At 41.9% G+C, this 22,009-nt stretch overlaps 1 long non-coding RNA gene across 1 annotated transcript; it reads right to left on the reverse strand.

The window, feature by feature from the left end:
• Positions 1–680: 680 nt before the first annotated feature.
• On the reverse strand, positions 681–20,781 carry LOC306818926. The gene is made up of 3 exons (XR_013778405.1): positions 20,728–20,781; positions 1,041–1,097; positions 681–958 (listed from the first exon to the last, which is right to left on the reverse strand). It is a non-coding gene; the product is annotated as an uncharacterized lncRNA (long non-coding RNA).
• Positions 20,782–22,009: the final 1,228 nt, after the last annotated feature.

Here is a 22,009-nt window from a genome sequence, read left to right on the forward strand (position 1 = left end):
GACCTACTTTGATAAACAGATATGGTGTTTAAGAGAAACCATTCCTCCAGCGTATAGGCAGCCAGTGGGAACTGATCAGTGAGCTGTGACTGCTCAATGACTTTAACTATGCTTGTTGTATCTAAGCTGAAACATCTAAAATGCTCCTAGTACACCTTTATTTTTACATTCATTCAACATGTTTAGTTTGATCACTTTTTATTCATGTTTCCATCAGCTTCTCTTTCTTCAATGGTCAAATCCATAATGAGACTTCCTCCTTCCACACACTCATTTTCAACACATGAATACATTGTGTACCTGTAATCTGAGCTGACACAATCTAGTTCTGACTACAGTTTTGACTACAGCACCACGTTGATGGAATCAGTGTAATGAGTCCAGTTTGTGTCTTTTTGTAATGTAGTGTATTTTACATGCGACATGATGTAATGTAAATAAGTATTTGAAGTGTAAGAAGTGTTAGTATTGAAATGAGAACAGACATTTAGGCTACATTGGGGGAGATAAGAAGTCACCTCATGGTGACCTATGGTAACCTTTGAAGCCATATGTCCTGAGGAACCACAGGGGGTGCAGGACTGTAGGAGCCTGAATGATCAAAGCCTAAATGAAGTCGTAAATGTACTGATGTTGTTGGAGTGTAGAAACCTCCATATGATTTCAAACCGGTTGCGGGACGTGACCTTGTTGAAGTAGGGCGTGGCCAAAATGTCATCTGTAGACCAGTACATTTCAAGGTCAGGCTTAGGAATGATATGATCAAGAGCAGCAGCATCATTTAGAGGTCCAGGATTCTCAGTGAGCTGCCAGTTCATTTCTTTCCACATCAGATTACCTGGACCAGGACCTGCACCTGGCTGGTTTACAGACCCTCTTGCTTGGTCACCAGGTACTTGACCTCCACCACGCCCATGAGATCCACAGGTCCGACCTCTGCCTCTTTGCTGTGTTCGACCTGTAAATAATTAGAATGACGACTTTTTTATTCAACAGTGTGATGTGCACAAAGAGAGTTAACTCTTCATATCATATCTTACCTCTTTCACCTTGGGTAGTTCTGTATAAAGGACACCTGGGCCTTGAATCCCTGGACTCTGTGTGTGTAAAATGTCATACAAATATTCATTTGGTAAATAGTTTGTGTACTGTAGTTTCTTCAGTCCTCCTCCTTTGATGATGATGTGTAGATGATGAAGAAATATCCGCTGACACTGACTTGCTTGTAATATAAGACATTTATTTACAAAGTCAAGAAACAGCATCAGTCCAGGTTAGTCATGTTACCTGGGAGAGTCACCAGCCAAATGTGATCCTCTCGAACAAAGAGAAAACCTTCTTATTTATACAGTATTGGTCGACAACATCAAGACCTTTACGACTTCATTTAAGCTTTGATCATTCAGGCTCCTACAGTCCTGCACCCCCTGTGGTTCCTCAGGACATATGGCCTCAAAGGTTACCATAGGTCACCATAAGGTGACTTCTTATCTCCCCCAATGTAGCCTAAATGTCTGTTCTCAGTCTTAAGGAATACCCTCATAAATAAACCCCTACATTGTCTTTGATGTTAAATCAACCTCTAACTTTAAGAACACCATTTGTCCCACAAAAGGCTCACATGCTTCAGCAGCACATTTACACTTCATATACTTATTTATATTACATCATGTCGCATGTAAAATACACTTCATATTCCCCCCTTCGAGACTTTAGTCTCGAAAAAGAATAACACACAAAATACTTATGACATAACCCTCTGACCATGACTAACCTTAAAATTTGTAGAGTGTGAGAGCGAAAAACCTATCGAGCAGACATCTTTCAAAGTGCAGTGCTAACCCTAACCCTAACCCAGTGCTCAGTAAAGTGACTATCAATATGCATTAAAGTGTCCAACTGGGGGCTGACTCTGAGGTCAGCAGTGCAGGTGAGGAGTGAGAAAAAAGTGAAAAAAGAGTCCAGGGATCACCGTGCGCTTCTTCCCTGCCGTGACAGTGAAGTGTTATACAGTCTTATTGCCTATAGGGGGACAAAAGAGTTCTTGAGTCTGTCCGTGGAGCACGACTGTGACAGCAGTCTGTCACTGAACATGCTCCTCTGCCCGGTGAAGGTGCTGTGCAGAGGGTGGTGTGTGTTGTCCATGATGGAGAGCATTTTGTCCAGAGACCTCCTCTCTACCACTGTCACCAGTGAGTCCAGCTCTGTACCCACCACAGAGCCGGCCCTCCTCACCAGTCTGTCCAGGCGTGCTGCGTCCCTCTTCTTGCAGCTTCCTCCCCAGCACACCACTGCGTAGAAGAGGACGCTGGACACCACAGACTGGTAGAACATCTGCAGCAGCTTTTTGCAGATGTTGAAGGACCCCAGCCTTCTCAGGAAGTACAGATGGCTCTGTCCCTTCCTGCAGGTAGTGTCCATGTTAGGCGACCAGTCCAGCTTGTCATCCAGCTGCAGCCCCAGGTACCCGTAGGTCCTGACCACCTCCACGTCGACCCCCCCGATGGAAACAGGTTCTAGATGTGGTTTCTTCCTTCGGAAGTCCACCACCATCTCCTTGGTCTTGGAGGTGTTTAGCTGCAGATGGTTGGCACTGCACCACGTCACGAAGTCCTCGATCAGGCTCCTGTACTCCTCCTCTTGTCCGTCCCTGACACAAGCAACTATCGCAGTGTCGTCCGAGTATTTCTGCATGTGGCAGAGCTCAGAGTTATACTGGAAGTCCGAGGTGTACAGGGTGAACAGGACAGGGGAGAGCACAGTCCCCTGTGGTGCTCCGGTGCTGCTGACCACAGTGTCAGATGTGCAGTCCTTCAGTCTGACGTACTGGGGTCTCTCTGTGAGGTAGTCCGTGATCCACCTCACCAGGTGCGAGTCCACCCTCATCTCGGTCAGCTTGTCTCTCAGTAGGAGGGGATGGATGGTGTCGAAAGCGCTTGAGAAATCAAAGAACATGATTCTCATCACGCTGCTCCCTTTGTCCAGATGAGAGTAAGCCCTGTGTAGCAGATAGAGGATGGCATCGTCCACGCCCACCTTTGCCTGGTATGCAAACTGCAGGGGATCCTGTGCGTATTGTACCTGGGGTCTGAGGTGTTGGAGCAGCAGCCGTTCGAAGGTCTTCATAACGTGGGATGTCAGAGCGATTGGTCTGAAGTCGCCTGGCTCACTGGGGTTCTTCTTCTTGGGGACAGGGGTGAGGCACGAGGTCTTCCAGAGCACAGGAACCTTCCCGAGCCGCAGGCTCATGTTGAAGATGTGCTGAAGTGGCTCCCCCAGCTCAGCAGAGCAGGCCTTTAGCATCCTGGGACACACCTTGTCTGGGCCTGCTGCCTTCCTGGGGCGGAGTCTCTTCAGCTCCTTGCTCACCTGGTCTCTGGTGATGGTGGGGGGGAGGGGGGATGGATTGTCACTGGTGGTTGTATCTGTTCTGGTGGAGGTGTTGGGGAGAGTGAGAGGGGGGGAGGGGGTGTGTAGAGGGGTGCTGGGGGGGCGTAGAGGGGTGCTGAGGGGGGGAGGAGTGAGAGGGGGGGAGGGGGTGTGTAGAGGGGTGCTGGGGGGACAGGCACTGGCTGCAGCGACGGGGCTGTCGAACCTGTTAAAAAACAAGTTGAGCTGGTTTGCTCTCTCAGGGTCCCCGTCTTCTGCGTTGTTGTTTTTCTTTTTGCAGCCTGTGATGGTCTTCATGCCCTCCCAGACCTCTCTCATGTTGTTCTGCTGCAGCTTCTGTTCTACCTTCCTTCTGTACTCCTCCTTTGCCTCTCGGAGTCTGACCTTGAGTTCCCCCTGCACCCGCTTCAGCTCTGCCTGGTCTCCCTCCTTGAATGCCCTTTTCTTCCTGTTAAGGATCTCCTTGACATCGCTGGTGATCCAGGGCTTGTTATTCGGGAAGCAGCGCACAGTTTTAGTGGGAACCACAACGTCCATGCAGAAGTTCATGTAGTCAGTTGTGCAGTGTGTGACCCCCTCAATGTCATCACCATGAGTCTCTTGTAGGGCACTCCAGTCAGTGGTCTCAAAACAGTCTCTGAGGGCCTCCTCTGCCTCGGGAGACCACTTTCTGAAGGTGCGTGTGGTTATCGGTTGTCTCTGGATCATAGTTTTGTACTGTGGCTCGAGTAGGACCAGGTTGTGGTCGGACTTACCCAGAGGTGGTAACGGGGTGGCAGTGTAGGCGTCCTTCACGTTTGCATACAGGAGGTCTATTGTCCTGTTCTTCCTGGTGGGACAGCTTACAAATTGGTGAAAGTCCGGTAGTGTGGAGTTCAAAGTAACATGGTTAAAGTCCCCTGAGATGGCGATGAAAGCATCCGGGTGCAGCGTTTGTAATCTTGAGGTGGTCGCGTGGATGACGTCACACGCAGTTTCGGCGTGTGCCCGGGGAGGAATGTAAACACAGAGCACGATCGCGTGAGAGAATTCCCTCGGCATGTAGTAAGGACGGAGACCCACCGCCAGCAGCTCGATGTCTTTGCTGCACGTTGCCTCCTTCACAGTAACATATATATATCCTTCAATCGAATAATTATAATATGGCACAGCTTTAAACTCCTGATCCAGATAATTACAAGTATATTCTCCTTGATCTTCCCAAACAACATTATTTAATATAAGCGAACAATCATTCATAACTCTAAACCACTTTATATCATTGTACAAAATATACTTTCTTTGATCATAAGGCACACTATTCACATCAGATTCTGTTAACACTATTTCCTTACCATCAGTATTTTTCCATATAGGAAAATTATAATTACCATTATTCAGTGTTTTACATTTACATGGAAGGATAACTGGATGTCCCAACGTCGCTCTAATCACCTTGTTCACAGAAATTGGAGTCGTCCTTATCTTAGAAGTTGAAAAAGTTGACATAGTAGCTGCTAATTCTTTTACTTGCTCAACATCCCTGGGCTCAACCCTAGTCCTCATAACGTTTTGGTCTAACCTTTCTTCGTATTGGTCTTGTACTTTTTGGCCCAAGTGGGTCTTTGGATTTCCCTGGAGAGGTATCACAGCCTCCTGTAGTCTTTGATTCAAGCTCTCTGGAAACAGACTCTGTTGTTTCTGGGACGTGTTGTAAATCAATGTCACCAACTCGTCGTTCTTGCTCATGGACTGACAACTCATCCCTGGCATCATCAAAAGCATGCTCAAAATCATCATGCATACCCACAGCATAGTCAAACCCTGCTTCTGGATCCTGACCTTGGAGGTCCTCATGAACCTCTGCTGTTTCTGCATCTTCTGTTGGCTCTCTCTCACTTTCAACATCTTGTTCTTGTAATCGTGATACCTCTTCTTTTGGTGCTTTAACACAATGTGACAAATGATACCAAGTAGGAGACCCTTTAACCTGAACTGCAGTTCCCGTACTACGAACAACTTCAAATGGTCCTTCGCGGCGTTCATTAAACCACTTCCTCCTAAACACCTTTACGAATACCTTATCTCCAGGTTGCACTGTACTCCTCTCTTGCTCATCAAATCTCTCTTGCACCTCCTCTTGTTTTTGCCTGTCAGAGACATATGTGTGTATTCTCTTATGCAATGCAGCCATGTAGTTAACATACATTCGCATTTCATCTTCTAGCAAAGATAAACTTGGACCCTTTCCACTCGTGCGTAAACAAGGTGTTGGCATCCGTCTACCCATAGCCAACTCATGGGGTGTCATACGCAAATCCCGGAGCTCACTTGAGCGACACACCATTAATGCCAATGGAAGTGCTTCTACCCAGTTCAGTCCTGTGTGTTGACAGATTTTAACAATACGATTTTTTAAAACACCATTCATTTTTTCACAAACACCTTGGCTCTGCGGATGATAAACAGCTCCCAAACGTTGTTTAATTCCCAATTTTTGCAGAATTATTCTTACTGTTTTATCCACAAACTCTTTCCCATTATCTGAGGATATGCGATCAGGAAGTCCCCACCTGCTTATGACTTCACGGCACAAAAACTTGGCAACAGACTGAGCATCTTTTCGCTTTGTTGGACAGGCTTCAGGTCATCTTGAAAATCTGTCCACAACAACTAGCATATATCTCTTACCTCCTATTGGTCTTATCATATCAACAAAATCCACAACTAACTCACGCATAGGACCTTTTGGTGTTGGAATGTGACCAGGAGGAACCATCACACCTCTCCGAACATTATTTTTTAGACAGATAGTACACCTGCTAATGACATAGTCAATCTGCTCAAGCAGATACGGTGCCCAAAAACCATATTCTTGTGTAATCTTCCTTTTAACCTCCCCCCTTGCAACATGGGCTAACCCATGTGCTTCCTGGATCATCAGACCCAGCAGGTCTGGGGGCGCTACCATCAATCCTTCATGATTTCTCCACAAGCCAGCAGAATCTGGAGTGGCCCCTCGATCTCTCCACAGTTGTTTGTCAATCACAGAAGCAGCTTCTTGTATTGAGATCACATCTTTGAGTGTAATGTTATCTTCCAAGTCCACCTCATGGGTGACCAGAAAAACTTTACCCAATTTATTAGCTCCTGTAACCACCTTTGCAGCCTCATCAGCTGCTTTGTTACCTTGTGTGACTCTTGACATGTCCATTTTATGTGCTGCACATTTAGCTACTGCTATCTCTTTTGGCTTCATCATTGCCTGCAACAGTTTCATTATCTGAGCATGATGCTGTATCGGCGAACCATCAGTTTTCTTAAAGCCTCGATTCTTCCATAATGATCCAAACAGATGACACACATTGTGTGCATACGCAGAATCTGTATATATTGTCACTCGCTTGCCTTCAGCCAACAAACATGCTTCTGTCAGCCCCACTAGCTCAGCAAGCTGCGCAGATGCAGGTTGTGGTATTTCCTCTGCTTTCTCGACAACAAATTCAGATCCTTGGGCTTTTACCACAGCATAACCAGCACTCAATGTATCTCCTACTCGATAGCAGGATCCATCAGTCCAATACTCCACATCTGACTCATGTAGAGGAAAAGCTTGCAAATCTGACCTCAGCTTCGAATACCTCTCTACTTCCTGAACACAATCATGTGGCTCCCCATCCTCAGGAGTTGGCAAATTCTCAGCTGGATTCACTGTGACACATCTTACCACAGTAATATCTTCCTGTTCTAAAAGCCTATGATAGTCTCTAAGCCTTGGCATAGTCAGTGTATATTTACCAAAGTTCAAAAGATTTCTAAGACTATGGTGTGTCAAAATTGTCACCGGGTAACCCATAGTTACAGATGATGCTTTATCATACATCAGATAAACTCCCACCATTGCTCTGTAACACAGTGGCAGCCCCAACTCTACTTCAGAATAGCCAGTGGAATAATAAGAAACAGGCTGAGGACTTGTACCCATACCTGTAGGTTGACAAAGAACAGCACATGCATATTTACCTCCAACAGAAGTTGCCACATACAGCAAAAAGTTCTTAGAATAATCTGGCAGCGCTAGCGCTGGAGCTTCCTGCAATCTCTGTTTAATTGTCTCAAACGCCACAAGACCTTCCTGAGTCCAGGTAAGATTACAATGGAGTTGAGAAGTCCCCGTTTCTTTAATCATAGCTCTCAAAGGCCCTGTCAGACTAGCATAGTCCTCTACCCATGCTGAAGAATACCCCGCAATACCAAGAAACGTCATCATCTCCCTGACTGTTCTAGGCTTTGGTGCCTTTTGAATAGCTTCCAAATGACTGTCAGAGATGCCTCTGTGTCCATGAGTTATTGTCTGACCCAGATAAACTACCTTCTCCTGACAATATTGCAACTTCTTCTGAGAGGCCTTATGTCCTTTTTCTGCCAATAACTGCAACAATCTAATGGAATCCTTATGGCACGTTTCCTTATCTGGTGAACAGATTACAATATCATCTACATACTGAATAACAGTACTCGTCATAATCTGATCCAAACCTGTCAAATCATCTTTCAACACTTTATTGAAAATATGAGGACTGTGTTTGAAACCTTGAGGGAGCCTCTTGTATTTGAAAGTCTGTCCTTTATATGTAAATCCAAATAACCCTTGACTTTCTTCACTGAGTGGAACACTAAAAAATGCTCCACACAAATCTAACACTGTGAAATGTGTAGCATCTGGGGGTATTTGAGCTAACAAAGTATGAGGATCAGGCACATCAGCTGGAAAATCAGCCACCACTTCATTTACCGCTCTTAAATCATGCACCAAGCGATAAGAATCATCTGGCTTCTTCAAAGGCAATATAGGTGTGTTACTCTGAGGATCTGAACACTTCTCCAACACACCTGCTTGCAACAAACCCTCAATTTGTGGTTCAATCCCCTGGATTGCCTCCCCCCTTAGTGGGTATTGGCTCTTCCAAGGAGGTTTGGTTCCAGGTCGAAGTTCAACCTTCACTGGTTGGGCAGATTTCACAAAGCCAATATCAGTACTATGTCGTGACCACAAACAGTCTGGCACTTGTTTTAACATCTCCTCTCTCATACTATCTGAATCTAAATTAGCACTGAAAATTGTTTCATGACTCATTAGCACCACTTGAGGTTGACCCTGTCCCTGAGCTGAGATCCTTATCTTCATGAACTGCTCATCTTCACTCCTCCAGATAGCCAAATTCTCTTTCAGTGGTGAAAAGCTCTTCTTTTCAGCTTCTGCCATCATTGCTCCTATGTGCTTCTGTTCAAATCCTTCAGCCACCATCAAAGTCACATGTGGCACACTTTCCTCAATGTCATGCTCTTTATTAAGATAATCATCACTGTTTATCTTCATTGCTGCTCCTTGTGGTCCCAAAATTATGCATGATGAGCTAAGCTGAACCTGCTTAGGTTGCCTATTCAACCGCTCTTCTGGGTTTACTTGACCAGTTTTCTTAAAATATTTAAGCGTGCAGTGGGGTGAATACTCAGGGAACTTAGCATTAGGCATGTTTGCTACAATAAACTTCTCCCACAGCTTAGCTGGCTGTAGTAGCTCTGGACTAAGATTTCCAATCCAGTACACTGAAGAAGGCTCAGACACTGGTGTCATAAATAATTGATGACTAGTATCCTTTGGCACATCCACCTGACAGCCGTCGGGTGTAGACCTTATTGTGCAATTCAATTTACATAAAGCATCTCTTCCTAACAGTGCAATAGGTGTATGTTCTGACACCAATATAGGTATCGTTATTTTGTGATGTTTAGAACAGAGCTTTGTGAGAGGAATCAGCTGTTTCACACCCTCAAACCCGATTGTCCGTACCAATCGGTCAGACATGGGGAGATGTGTAACATTTTCAGGTCGAACACATGTAAAAGCCGCTCCACAATCCGCCATTATTTCTAATGGTTGATCATTTACTCTTACTATTATTTTTGGATCTTGTTCTGGCCCTGACACTACCAGCTGACACCCCCCTTTTGAGTCTTCTGGGCACCCCTAAAAACCTGGCTCTGGGCCTCTGTAAGGATTCACAGGTCCCCTAAGTGGCCTTTGTTGCCCTCTGAAGCTTCCTCTAAAATCACCTCTGAAACCTCCTCTGAAGCCTCTTCCTGTCCTGTTACACTCACGTGCAAAATGGCCATACAGTCCACAATAATAGCAGACATCTGAAGGCTGTTGGAAATTTCCTCCTCTACCTCTTTCTAAATTTCCTTAACCTCTTCCTGTCCATATTTGTGGTTGGCCAAAGTCTGGCTGTGAAAAAGAAACATTAGGGATCATAGATGTCGACAGGTCTGGATGAAACTGTATCTGTCCCTGCTGAGGTTGAGGTGATGCTGGACTTGGTTGAGACTGACTCTGCATAACAACAGCTTGTTTCTTCTCTTTCTTCTTATTATCAACCAGCTGTATTTGATTAAGTTTTCTGAGGATCTCCTCATCCTGTTCTTTCTGCTCATGCTCATTTTTCCTATATAATTCAACTTGGTGTGCTATGTGATCTGTATACACACTCTTTGCCATGCTTCCAAGACCAACCACCTCTGCTAATTTACTCCGCACAGACAGAGGAAGCCCCTTCTGTATCTTAGCTCTCAAAATTGACTGCTCCATTAGATTCAAATCTGGATCATTACCTGTGACATTTCTCCACACTTGATGAGCTCTTGACACATAGGCTCTTGGATTTTCCTGTGATCCCAACGACTCAATCAAAATGTTATCAGGATGTACGTTTGTCTGGAATGCATCCCTCAGTGCTTTCCACATCCGACCTCTACTTGCAGCAAACAATTCTGGATCATTCACAGTAGTTGCCACATATCTATTAAGACCTGCCGCCTGCAGGATCACTTCCATCCCTGGGACCCCAATGAGACTAGCCAATAATCTCTTAATGTCTCCCATGGCAGGCTGTGTACCCACCAAAAGTTCTTCCAACTTTGAAATCCAAGGATGTGCTCCATCCTGCAGAGTAGGTAGCTTTTCCATTATGTCTGACATATCTGTATTTTGCCAGGGTTTGTATTCTAGATTTTGTCCTCGTATGATTACTGGACACATTTTATCAAGTCTCTTATCTTTTCTTGAACGCACAGAGTATCCAAATGTATCAAGCTTTTGAGATTTTTTCTTCTGTATTTTTTTCTGTGTCATTCGTAGCTCATGTAGTTGCTCTTCTAGTAATTGCTGTGTTTCTGGATTGCTAGACTCATCTAATTCCTGAAGACATTTACCAATGCTCCTCTCAACCTCTCTTAAAGCCCTGCCTCCGTCATCTTTTACCCCTGAACTGGCTGCTAGCGGGTTAAGATATGAAGAACCCTCTCTACTCGAGTCTTCATCACTGTCTGTCTCATCTGTGTCTTCCTTAGCTAGACTCTTTCTTCTCACTGGCCTATCTCCTTTCTTCTCTGCTTTTGCTAACATCCGTCTAACTGCTGGATCATAGCCACCAACAGCTTGATCTGAATCACTCTCACTTTCACCTTCTATCTCCAATCTCCTATAACGCTCTCTGCTTCCACTTCCTAAACATATCTTTTTCTTTTTAGCGTCGTAGCTCGGGTACATTTTTACAGTTGTTTTAGCCTTTCCTTTCTCTATGATTTGCTCATCCTCATCTGTGATGTGATAATTACCTTCTTGTCTAATCACTGGAAGTTGTGGATAAACATCAGTAAACTTCACTTCCTTCTCGTAAGGCGGTGGCTTTTTGGCTGATACGGTATGTGAAAAAGGTGCATTAATCTGCTCCATTAATTTTCCTGTTTGGTTGTCATTTGTGTTTATTATGTGCATGCTTTTTTCCCTATTCTCTTTCGAAGCTTGTAACAATTTCTGTCCCTCATTTTCAAACAGTTGCAGAATGCCGAGTTCAGTTTGTCTTTTCTCCTGACGCCTTTTCCCTTTCCTTCCTGTCTTCTGATTTACTTTAGAAGTGGACACAAGGACCTGCATTGTTTTAATCACATCTGGGTTCAAAGTCCCTTCTTTCGGCCAGGGTTGGTCAATGTCGGACCAACGTTTGCTCCATTTTCGTGACATTTTTGCAACATTTTTAACAAGTGGATTGTTCTTCTGAACAACATCAACAGAAGTGACTGCTTGTGTAATTTTAGTTCTCATCTTTGACATTAAAATGAGCCTCTTATTTCGTTAAATGGTAAATCAAACAATGTTAATCAAAAACTACATAAATAGACAAATTATTGATCCTGAGCAAAATTTAACGCATCCAGTATCAAATACCAGACGTAAAACACCAAATATAGCACTCTGCTACCACACTTAAAACAACAATTTTGCCAAGTACAAAAAGAGACAAAAAGCTTCCTACTATGAAAGTACAATTGCTTATGTATCACCTAATGTATCTAATCACATCCAATTATCTCCAAACTATGGAAATAGAATCAATCTCAAGACAACTCACATCAAACTAAACCTTACTTAGACAATGAAACCAATATTCACAGCTTTCAACACTTTTGAATCAAATCAACTTTCCTGCACATAACCAAGCCACACCAACACTGCTTCATTAATTAACCAGATGCATCAATTAATCAGTCTGTTGCCAAGAATCCCTTAAAAATTATAATTTAATTTACCATCATCCCATATGCGAAAACAAACCAAACATGTATTATACACTGCCGGTTTACAAATGCATGTTTGCGCTCATAGATAAATGTAGGTGTCTGTTGAAAGAGTTTGTGAACAAAACTGTAGTGGCCTTGATCAAGCTGAATTCAGGATTCCTATGTGCTGTTATCCGCAAAGCTTCAGTGTCCATGAATCACTGCATGCATTCTTCTCCTCTGCCACTGCTTTACTCCAGCTCTCATACCACATAGAGAAATAGAGAAAACAAAACAAATCAATCAATCAATCAATCTTTATTTATATAGCGTCAATTCATAACAGGCGTTATCTCAAGACACTTTACAAAAAGCAGGTAAAGGACCGTACTTATGGCTATGTTACAAGAGCCCAGCTTAATCCGTCATGGCGTGGCAAGAAAAAACTTCCTTTTAACAGGCAGAAATCTTCAGCAGACCCGGGCTCATGACGGAACAGCCATCTGCTAAACTGTGCTGGGCTTGAAAATGGGATGGGGGAGATGGGACAAGATGCAGAAAGAAGAATAGGATGGGATAGGTTGGGGGGGGGGTCTGGGCAGGCCATCCTCAGGGGGAGGGGGGGGGGGGTTGTTTGGGCAGGCCATCCTCACCAACAGTCCCAAGGAACCTAAGAGAGCTCAAGGAACCTAAGAGAGCTCAAAAGGAGAGGTTAGAATACAAAGATAGTGACAAGCTACTGCTTGTCACTATAGACGTATCTTATTACTATAAGATAAGAAAGCTGGGAGAGAAAGAGGGAGATAGAGATAAGAGATCCTGGTGCCAGTTCCCCCGGTAGTCTAGGCCTATAGCAGCATGACTATGAGCTGGTCCTAAGCCAGCCCCAACTATAAGATTTATCAAAAAGAAAAGTTTTAAGTCTATTCTTAAAAGTACCTAGTGTGTCTGCCTCCCGGACCCCGACTGGTAGACGATTCCAAAGGAGCGGTGCCTGATAACTAAAGGCTCTACCTCCCATAGTACTTTTAGAGACTATAGGCACCACGAGCAGGCCTGCATTCTGGGAACGTAATGTTCTTGTCGGATAGTACGGTACAATTAACTCTTTAAGATAGGATGGTGCCTGACCGTTTAGAGCTTTGTAGGTGAGCAGAAGGATTTTAAATTCTATTCTAGATTTTATAGGGAGCCAATGGAGAGAAGCCAATACAGGAGTAATGTGGTCCCTTTTCCTAGTTCTAGTAAGAACACGAGCTGCAGCGTTTTGGACGAGTTGAAGGGTCTTTAGAGATTTACCATAGCACCCTGCTAAAATAGAATTACAGTAATCCAACCTGGAGGTAACAAATGCATGAACTAATTTTTCAGCATCATGTTGTGACAGGATCTGCCTGATCTTAGAGATATTACCAAGGTGAAAATAAGCTGTCCTTGAAATTTGTTTAATATAGGAATCAAAGGACACATCCTGATCAAACAGAACTCCTAGTTTCCTAACAGTGGTACTAGAGGCTACGCTAATACTACTAAGGGCCGTCATATCCGCAGAGAAAGTCTCTCTAAGGTTCTTAGGTCCAATCACTATAACTTCAGTCTTGTCTGAGTTGAGCAGTAAGAAGTTTCTGGTCATCCAGGTCCTGATGTCCTTGAGGCAGGCTCCTAGTTTACGAAGCTGGTTGGTGTCTTCTGGCTTCATTGCTATGTAGAGCTGAGTATCGTCTGCATAGCAATGAAAGTTCATGGAGTGTTTTCTCATAATACTACCTAGAGGAAGCATATATAATGTAAATAAAATCAGACCAAGCACTGATCCTTGAGGCACTCCATGGCTAACTTTGGTGTACAAAGAGGACTCATCATGAACATGCACAAACTGAGATCTATCTGATAAATAGGATCTAAACCAACTTAAAGCAGTCCCTGTAACTCCAAGCAATTGTTCTAGTCTCTGTAACAGAATCTGATGGTCAATTGTATCAAAAGCAGCACTAAGATCTAACAGGACAAGCACAGATAGAAGTCCCCTGTCTGAGGCTAACAGAAGATCATTTGTTACTCTAACTAGTCTCAGTTCTATGGTACGCTCTAAATCCCGACTGGAACTCCTCAAACAAGCTGTTGTTGTGGAGAAAATCACACAACTGATTAGCTACCACTTTCTCTAAGATCTTGGAGATAAAAGGAAGGTTAGATATAGGTCTATAGTTAGCTAGAGTTCCTGAATCAAGAGTAGGCTTTTTAAGGAGCGGTTTAATTACAGCTACTTTAAATGACTGGGGTACATAACCTACCGCTAAAGATATATTGATCATATCTAGTATGGAGCTGCTAACTAGAGGAAAGACTTCCTTAAACAACTTGGTTGGGATTGGATCTAAAAGACAAGTTGACGGTTTAGACGCAGAAATAATCAAATTTAGTTCTGAGAGGTTAATTGGAAAAAAACAGTCAAGGTTAGTATCAGAATTTGGAGCCGTTTCTGCCGAATCAAAAATATAGGAGGAATCTGCACTAAGTAAAGGTAGTAAGTTGCTAATTTTGTCTCTAATGTTTAGAATTTTATCATTAAAAAAGCTGATGAAATCATTACTGCTAAGGGCTAAAGGAATAGATGGCTCAAATGAACTATGACTCTCTGTCAGCCTGGCTACAGTGCTGAAGAGGTATCTAGGGTTGTTTTTATTTTCTTCAATAAGAGACGAGTAATAGGCAGTGCGGGCCTGCCGTAGAGCTTTCATATATCTATTATGACTATCTTGCCAAATTAAACGAGATTCTATCGTTTTGGTGGAGCGCCAAATTCTTTCACATTTACGTGACGTTAGTTTTAGAGTACGGGTTTCTAAATTGTACCATGGAGCTGATCTCTGTCGTTTGATTGGCTTCTGTTTTAGGGGAGCGATTGAATCCAGAGTAACTCTAAGTGAATCCACCGCACTATCTACAAACTGATCTAGCTGAGAGGGACTAAAGTGATTATAGGAGTTTTCAACTAGGTTAGGGGATGGAACAGAAACAAAGGCAGCTGAAATAGCTTCCTTAAATTTAGCTACAGCATTATCATTTAAATTTCTAGAGAGCACTTTTTTATTAAGAGGAGTTAAGGTTGGTAGAAAGAAATCAAAAGTTATTAGGAAATGGTCTGATATCAGAGAATTTTCCAGAAAAACCGACAGACTGTTAATTTCAATACCATAAGCTAAAACAAGATCCAGGGTGTGGTTAAATCGATGAGTAGGTTTGTTTACACCCTGGGTGAAGCCAATAGAGTCCAATAGAGACATGAAAGCCGTGCTAAGACTGTTATTAACAACATCCACATGGATATTGAAATCACCTACAACAATTATTCTATCACTGCTAAGAACTATGTTTGATAGAAATTCTGAATATGGGCCAGGAGGGCGGTAAACTATAACAACTAGAACTGGCTGAAAAGTTCTAGAGACTGGATGTGAAAGACTGAGTGCAAGACTTTCAAAAGAGGTATAATTCAGCTTTGGTCGAGGATTAATTATAAGAGCAGAAATAAAAATAGCTGCTACTCCACCACCTCGACCAGTGTCTCCAGCTATATGAGCATTCAAATGACTGGGAGGGGTGGATTCATTTAAACTAACATATTCATCCTGAGAAAGCCAGGTTTCAGTTAAGCAAAGTAGATCAATATGATTCTCTGATATTAGCTCATTTACCAGGAGAGATTTAGATGCTAGGGATCTAATGTTTAGTAAGCCGCATTTAATTGTTAGATTTTTTTGCCAAATCGTATTTGTAGTTTTGATTTTGACTAAATTGTTATGATTTACGCCTCTTTTATTGAGGCTGCCTATGACAGGTGTGGGGCGGAGAACAGACACAGTATCTATAGTATAAGTAGGGTTACAGCTATAAGAAGATCTAACTGAGTTACAGTTAGATTTACAGTCACATGGACAGCTATAGTGGCAGGTAAACAGATCTAAAGGAAGCGCAGAGAAGTGTGTAAGACTGCAGCTCTGCATCCTGGTCTGAACTCTGATGAGTTGTCAGGGTCTAATAAACTCTGCTACGTTTCTAGATAATAGAGCTGCACCAACCAGAGTAGGATGGATGCCATCTCTAGCTAGCAGACCAGGCTTTCCCCAAAAGGACTGCCAGTTATCTATGAAGCCCACATCGTTTACTGGACACCACCTCGATAGCCAGCGATTGAATGAAGACATGCGGCTATACATGTCATCACTGGTCAAATTAGGGAGAGGACCAGAGAAAACTACGGAGTCCGACATCGTCTTTGCAAAACTACACACCGACTCCACATTAACTTTAGTAATTTCCGACTGGCGAAGTCGGGAGTCATTTGTGCCGACATGAATTACAATTTTATCAAATCTACGTTTAGCCTTTGTCAGCAGCTTTAAGTGAGCCATGATGTCGCCCGCTCTGGCCCCGGGTATACACCTAACTATGCCCGCTGACTTCGCTAACTTCACATTTCTGACTATGGAGTCTCCAATTATCAGAGTTTTTGTCTCAGCGGGTGCGTCGCTGAGTGGGGAAAATGTGTTTGAAACATGAAGTGGTTGGTGGGGAGCTGTGAGCCTCGTTTTCTTACTATGCCTCCCTCTGACAGTAACCCAGCCACTGCCTCCCGGCTGCTCGGGAGCTACCGGGGGAGATTTAACACTATGTCGGCCCGCACCGGCTACAGAAGGCTGCTTAACTGCTGCTGCGTAAGATGACTGTGACTCTGACTCAAAGGTGCGGAGCCTGCTCTCTAACTCAGACACCCTCGCCTCCAAAGCTATAAATAAACTACATTTAATACAGATACCTTTATCAGTAAAGGAGGACGAGGAGTAACTAGACATCTGGCACACAGAACAAGAGAGAGCAGGAGAGGGAGAGGCAGGCAGAGAAGCCATCGTATGAGAAGCTTACTGCTAAGTTAGCCTGAGAGTACGTAGTTTAACGCAAACAAAAGATCTATAGATAGCTTGCAGGGGTGCTTTGGTGATTATTTCGATTACTCAGAGTGTGCAGTAAATGGAGACAAAATGTAAGAAAATACACAGGATAAACAATCTAGCTTTAGCTACCGAGCTATCGATCGGTAGTAGTGATAGAGCGAGACACAACAGGAAGTGATGCAATACGCTCACTGTAGTACGTCAGGACGTCAGACATTAAAAGGTTAATGTCTTAATCACTCTAAAAACACAATGCAATATTTAAACTTCAGATATAAAACAATGTTTGAATATTACAATGACTATCTATTTCCCTAAAATAAAAATAAAAACTAAACTTTTTTTTTTTCTCTAAAGATTTAGTGGGTCATTTTCAGAATGTGGGATAACTGTGTAGATTCTTAAAGTTTAATCTAGGTTTAAATTAATCATTTCTCCATCCTATTTTATATTTAAACCCCTAAAGAACAAATCATTTCCTCTGATCTCTTCTTAACTAACAAAGAGAAAAAAGAAAGGAAGGGGGCTCTCTCTCCTCTCTCAGAAGCAGAAAACTCCCTAACACATTTAAAGCACCTCCCTTTGCTCCACCTCTTAAATTTAGCAACAACTTCCAGTATGAGCTGACTATCAGAGAGTGAACATCTTATCTAAAGATCCTCTTAAATTTAACAACAACTTCCAGTATGAGCTGACTATCAGAGAGTGAACATCTTATCTAAAGATCCTCTTAAATTTAACAACAACTTCCAGTATGAGCTGACTATCAGAGAGTGAACATCTTATCTAAAGATCCTCTTAAATTTAACAACAACTTCCAGTATGAGCTGACTATCAGAGAGTGAACATCTTATCTAAAGATCCTCTTAAATTTAACAACAACTTCCAGTATGAGCTGACTATCACATAGTGAGCATCCTGTCTAGAGATCCTCTTCAAGTCAGTTCAAACCAACGCAACAAAAATCACACACACACACAGACAGACAGAAAAAGAAAAAGAGAGAGACCACACAGCAACCCAAACACTCCTCAACAAAAAATCCTTTCCTCTACTCTACCTAAATATATACATACTAAACAAACTGTCCTTGTTGGTCTCTTCACTTCTCCTCAGACTCAACAAAGAAACAACAATTTATATAATGCATAAATGTCCTTTGAAACAAAGGCTCATATACTTTATCTAATATATAAATGTCCTTTGAAACAAAGGCTCATATATTTTATCTAATATATAAATGTCCTTTGAAACAAAGGCTCATATATTTTATCTAATATATAAATGTCCTTTGAAACAAAGGCTCATATATTTTATCTAATATATAAATGTCCTTTGAAACAAAGGCTCATATATTTTATCTAATATATAAATGTCCTTTGAAACAAAGGCTCATATACTTTATCTAATATATAAATGTCCTTTGAAACAAAGGCTCATATATTTTATCTAATATATAAATGTCCTTTGAAACAAAGGCTCATATACTTTATCTAATATATAAATGTCCTTTGAAACAAAGGCTCATATACTTTATCTAATATATAAATGTCCTTTGAAACAAAGGCTCATATATTTTATCTAATATATAAATGTCCTTTGAAACAAAGGCTCATATATTTTATCTAATATATAAATGTCCTTTGAAACAAAGGCTCATATATTTTATCTACTCCACACTCAGAAACTGCCTCACCGAAATCAAATCATGGATGCAAGCAAACTATCTTCAACTCAACAGCGATAAATCAGACATAATCATCATTGACCCCACATCCCGCACCAAAGCCACTCACAACTTCTCCCTCACCTTTGATAACTGCACTCTATCCCCCTCACCGCACACCCGCAATCTAGGAATCATCTTTGACAATAACCTAAGGTTCGACCTCCACATCAAACACATCACCAGGACCGCCTTCTTCCACCTCAAAAACATTGCCCGCCTCCGCCCCTCACTCACCTTCCCTGCTGCAGAAACCCTCATCCATGCATTCATCACATCCAGACTAGATTACTGCAACAGCATCCTCCATGGTTTATCCAAACTCCTCAATAAACTGCAATACATCCAGAACTCAGCCGCACGCCTGCTCACCCACACCCGCTCCAGAGACCACATCACCCCCGTCCTCCGTGACCTGCACTGGCTCCCCATCACTCACCGCATACAGTTCAAAATCATCCTCCTCACACACAAAGCACTAAATAACCTGGCCCCCCCTTACCTCACTGACCTGCTTCATCACCACACCCCCTCCCGTGACCTCCGCTCATCTAAAGGAAACACCCTCTCCCCACCTACACGGACCAAGCACCGAACCTGGGGAGACAGAGCCTTCTCCATCGCTGCCCCCTCCCTCTGGAACTCACTCCCCAAACCCATCTGTTCCTGCCCACACCCCCCAACTTTCAAATCCATGCTCAAAACCCACCTCTATAAACTAGCTTTTAATACTTGACTTCTTCTTTCCCCTCGTCTCATTCTGTTTCTCTGTCTTTTAATGTTTTTTTTTACTGTTTTTAACTGTATACTGTGATTTCTTTTTTACATGTAAAGTGCCTTTGAGCCCTCGTAAAAGCACTTACAAATTAAATGTATTATTATTATTATTAATATATAAATGTCCTTTGAAACAAAGGCTCATATATTTTATCTAATATATAAATGTCCTTTGAAACAAAGGCTCATATATTTTATCTAATATATAAATGTCCTTTGAAACAAAGGCTCATATATTTTATCTAATATATAAATGTCCTTTGAAACAAAGGCTCATATACTTTATCTAATATATAAATGTCCTTTGAAACAAAGGCTCATATATTTTATCTAATATATAAATGTCCTTTGAAACAAAGGCTCATATACTTTATCTAATATATAAATGTCCTTTGAAACAAAGGCTCATATATTTTATCTAATATATAAATGTCCTTTGAAACAAAGGCTCATATATTTTATCTAATATATAAATGTCCTTTGAAACAAAGGCTCATATATTTTATCTAATATATAAATGTCCCCTTTTTTAGGCTCATATTTTTATCTGGTTAAACAAAGTCCTATAAGGGGCTCATAGGTATTTTAACACTGAAGAAACAAAAATGTCTCTCCTCATGACTTTACCAAATCTTCTTTCATCAAGCTGCTACATACACATACAAATATTCTATTTGTTTCAAATACACAAACACAGGCCTTTACACACAACTAAACAAACAACAAGACTGTCCTGCAGCCTACATTGTCACACACAAACTCCAAGAATGCTTTCTATGTTACTTTACAGTTTTTTGTTTTTTGTTAAAGTCTAAGATTTCTCTCTAATGTATCAACAAAAATTCTTTGTTGCCACACTTTGTCTTTTATTTAGTTATTTATTTTCCTGCATGCTTTTAACTCAAATTTCTTATCTCTCACCATAAGGTGACTTCTTATCTCCCCCAATGTAGCCTAAATGTCTGTTCTCAGTCTTAAGGAATACCCTCATAAATAAAGCCCTACATTGTCTTTGATGTTAAATCAACCTCTAACTTTAAGAACACCATTTGTCCCACAAAAGGCTCACATGCTTCAGCAGCACATTTACACTTCATATACTTATTTATATTACATCATGTCGCATGTAAAATACACTTCAGTACAAAATGAAAGCTAAATTATTTCTTTTGTTTATCTTCTCTCACAAATTAGCAGATGCTCTTGTCTTGTAGTATCTAATAATCATACAATCCAAGTAACATACTATCAAACTAAATAAAATATGTTATCATGACTCACCTCTTGCACCTACGTGTATGTCTGGACCTTGGAGACCTGGACCTTGGAGACCTGGACTCTGTCTGGAAATTACAATAAAAAGTCCGTCAAAAATTCGTTTGGTACATAGTTTATGTACAAAACTGAGGGAAATGTTATTTCGACGTCACGTTATCTCATGAATTAGCAGACGCGTATGCTATTGTAACCAGGTCTTTACAAAACTGTAGAAAATAAACTCAAGGTCTGGGATCATCACAATTAACGAATGATGTCCTGGTTCGAGGATAAAGACTAAATATTAACAGAGAATATCTAATCAGTCTTAGGCCGTAGAAAAGAGTGACTTCACACAGAGAATGATACACAGACACAAATAGAATTCTTTGTTTTAACAGATTATTATTTGAATTTTTCCAAAGCATACAAACACTTTAAATTTCCCCCCTTTAAAAGAAAAGAAATAAAATCTGGCCAGAATAAATGTTTTGCTGCAGCTTTAACCCCTTAGTTCAGTTTAGTTGTCACTCCTAGAAATGGTCCTTGGAGTCACAAACGACAGAACGATCTTACTGATGTAGAAGGCATGAAATCCAAGTCCTGCTGGAGAATTGAGAATCCCAGTCGGTAGTCCACACAGCCACAGCCACGGTCACTCCTGGCGGCAGTAATCGGCTCCAGAGCAGACGAACACAGCCTCTCCTTCACACCGAGACACCTCGCACGCAGTCCGGGCTATTACAACAGATAAATGTTTCAGACATAAAACGCTGGAAAATCCCCAGGTCTGGATCCCGTTTTCCTTTACTAACAGAGAGCTAACTTGACGTCTAACTCCTTCTGCAGTCAGCATGGAAGAGAACGTAAACAGCGCGCTCGCGCGTAGCCGCCATTTTAGTTAAAACAGACTGGACTCAACCCACTACACCTTTACTAAAGTGCCGCTTAGATACGGCGAAATCATTAAACATTGTTCACATAACTTTTTAAACATATTAACAAATTTATATGCAACAGCAGTTAACATATATTACATGTGCTGAAATACCCACACTATGCCTGAGACAGTCAGTGCGGCTAATATGAGCATCCACTACGGCTATACCATAACATTCTCATTTTAAACAAAAATAAAATAAAATGACAGAAGCACAATATATATGAGCTTACCTATTACAACAGATAAATGTTTCAGACATAAAACGCTGGAAAATCCCCAGGTCTGGATCCCGTTTTCCTTAACTAACAGAGAGCTAACTTGACGTCTAACTCCTTCTGCAGTCAGCATGGAAGCGAACGTAAA

This window comes from Symphodus melops (assembly GCF_947650265.1).
Source record: "Symphodus melops genome assembly, chromosome: 23".
NCBI classification, from domain to species: Eukaryota; Metazoa; Chordata; class Actinopteri; order Labriformes; family Labridae; genus Symphodus; species Symphodus melops.